At 41.0% G+C, this 2,995-nt stretch overlaps 1 long non-coding RNA gene across 1 annotated transcript; it reads right to left on the reverse strand.

Annotated features, from left to right (window-relative positions):
- Window positions 1-1,016: 1,016 nt before the first annotated feature.
- LOC144059655 (uncharacterized) lies at window positions 1,017-1,840 on the reverse strand. The gene is made up of 3 exons (XR_013295710.1): window positions 1,578-1,840; window positions 1,220-1,456; window positions 1,017-1,139 (listed from the first exon to the last, which is right to left on the reverse strand). It is a non-coding gene; the product is annotated as an uncharacterized LOC144059655 (long non-coding RNA).
- Window positions 1,841-2,995: the final 1,155 nt, after the last annotated feature.

The raw sequence follows: 2,995 nt of genomic DNA on the forward strand, positions 1-2,995 counted from the left end.
CAGAATTTTGATTTTTGGAAAAAGGGCAGCTATATTACATTCCAACTGATCCTCCAAGTCTTCCATATTACCATCCAGGTTAGTAAACTCAAATTCTGAATCTTCGGCATCAAGGACATTGTCCTCGGGTTGATAAACCTTATCAATGAGAGGTTCATCAATATCGTTCTCTGAAAAAAAACAATCAGGTTTGAAATGGTGTCTTGATTTGGATGCAGTACAAGGCCCCACAAAGTCACATAACTCACAATGGAATTTGGTGTGACTGTCTTTCCTTTCCTGGGAGTGAGCGGTGCCTGGGGTCCAGTTCCAGGATTTCTCCTGCTAAATCGATTTCAAATGCTACGATTGAACAGTGGGTTAGAGCTAGTTCCGGGATTTGGATGTATGGATGTAATGTATTTTCTGTTCAAACATATATTTTATTAGAAATGAACAAATTCAGTATTGTAATCAAACTTTATTATAGTTAACTAAAACAAACATTCAACATAAGGAGAAATATAAACATAATAGATATATACTGTAAATATATTACATATATACACACACAATAATTGTGACTATACTTTGTTGTTATTATTCACCCATGTGCATCCCATTGTCAGTGTTCACAGCATCCACGACCAGTTGTTTTTGTTCTTCATTGTCTGTCTCCATTTGCTCACCCCCTTGGTTTCGGGTTTGAAAATTGTTCTCAGTTTTTTTTATTGGGCCCTCCACACCTCTTTAGAGGTTGCTGCTGTCCTAATAGCTCTCCAATTCTTCATATGAGCTGGACTGTATGTCGTTGTCGTTCTCCTCCAAATATGCCTTGTCGTTGTCCTCCTCGGTCTGTCAGTCGTCGTTGTTGTCCTCATCCTCTTGGCCCTCTACTTGTGATGATTTTGAAAGAAATTAGTTAGGTATGTTTATTTTTCGACTAGCAAGCAAGAATATGCAATGGATAAAGGGCTATCATTATACGTTGTAAGAGACTTACCTTGCTGATTAGAAGAGTCGACCAAGGAGCGCATGATATTCTTCCGAATTTGGTAGCTCTCTGGCCCCAGCACATAGAACCGCTTGGCGGTTTTGGGGTCGTGGCACCTGCTGTTATTTAGGTCTCGTGTCTAATGTTCTGAGAGACCGCAATCAGCCTGTAGGAGAGTAGGTGAGCATTTTTAACAATGGCAAAATCATGTTATTAGAAATGGAAATGGTAATAAAAGTAACACACCCATGTCACGTAGGGTCGGGGCCCCAGACAGACCCAATTTTCCCCACACCTTTGTAAAGTGTTCCCCCATTTAACAAATTCACTGCCTCGGCTGTTGAAGAAAACTGTTTGGGGTTCTTATTTTAACCCGGGAAGAGGTGGCCTTAAAATGAGGAAGTCCATGAGGCACTCCATAGTGAGTTTGTTGACGGTGACCATGCCTGGCCCAAATGTTTGTACGGTCTTGTGATCTGTTACCTGGGGAAGTCCAAAGTAGAAGAAAAGGTTATGCAGAGCGTCATACATTTTTATGAAACTTGAAAACAGTGTAAGTACCAGTTGCATGTACCACACAAAAATCTCCATCATTAACACTCACCCTGATTGTGTGTGTTTCCTTGTAGGTCTGCGCTTGTAGGACATCTTTTGGTGTCATGGCCAGGAAGACACACTTACGGTGCCCCGACATTACAACCATGACGCCTACAAGCAGTCTTATCATGTGGTTTAATACATCGGTGTTGTGAGGGTCTTCTTCCCCTTTTCTTCTGTGGGTGCCCCCTTCATGAAGGAGCATGTGGTGAGATCTGACCAGTTTTTCTGTAGAAAAAATGGTAAATTACTCAGCAACATCAGAGTTTAAGTGAAAGAAACATCCTAACCTGTTTGTATTGAAATGCACTTTTCTTATTTAAAATATATATAAATATATATATATATATATATATATATATATTCCAGTCTTTGTTTTACTATGGGTGCCCCAAAGGCCTTTTTTCAAACTGGCCAGTTTTGGTAAAATATTATTAATGTGGTGCTTTGTAGCCCTGACTTTTGGTAGGCTGAAAATGGCAACAAAGTTGAGGAAGGCCTCCACGCCAAGAATGACATGTTTTTGGCTTGTGGGACTCACTGAGATGATATAGAAACCTGATGAACAAACGGTGGAAATAATAAGCAGCATAAATATGGTAATGAATGCAATGACTACGATTTGTAGATAACAAAGCAGAGCTACATACTCTTGAAGCCTCTTCGTGTCATTAAAAAATGTGAGACTTTTATTGATATCTGTGCCCCCTTCCGCCCCAGACATATGAACGAGGAAATTCTTGGCATATGACCTTCTTTGGTTGATGTTTTCACGCATTCGGGCGGTCTGGATTGGCTCTGTCAGATGGGCCCGAAATGCGTCCAACATGTTGTTTAAAAGCAAAAATGACAGGTAGTATCTTAACCCTCCTGTTAAGGATGTTCATCTTGTAAAAAACAGTAATACTCACCTAAGTTGGGTGTGAGGGTTTTTCGTGCCGAGGTGTTGTGTTTATTGTATGAAGTGCAGATGGCAGCAGCTGATGAGGTACTGAGTAGTACTAGTAGTACTAACCCTAGTTGAGGTTCGTGTTGCTGCATGAGGTGCAGCATGTTGATGAAGTAGAGATTGGGCCAAATGCTGCAGACCCTCAACTTCCTCGAACAGCATTTTTAATTTTTGAGGGACCGAAGCTAAACCATTGACCATGTAGGTCAATGTTGCTTGTTGCTCTGTTGCTCCAGTATGAATCATTTGTCTTGGAGGTGATGGTAGTAAAGGAATATAAGAGTTTGTAAAGATGGGAATAAAGGAAATAAGGGTTTGAGTAAGGATGTACAAGAATGCAGTGCTTCAGAGTAAACAGGAGCCAGCTTCAAGGACGAGATAAGACCGAAGGCCAGAAGTCTGGGGGAGATTCCAGCCAGAAGCAGCCCGAAAACAACTTGGCGAAGAAAGGACGTCCAATCATAGAGAGCTTAAGT

The sequence above is a fragment of the Vanacampus margaritifer genome, chromosome 10 (genome assembly GCF_051991255.1).
Source record: "Vanacampus margaritifer isolate UIUO_Vmar chromosome 10, RoL_Vmar_1.0, whole genome shotgun sequence".
NCBI classification, from domain to species: Eukaryota; Metazoa; Chordata; class Actinopteri; order Syngnathiformes; family Syngnathidae; genus Vanacampus; species Vanacampus margaritifer.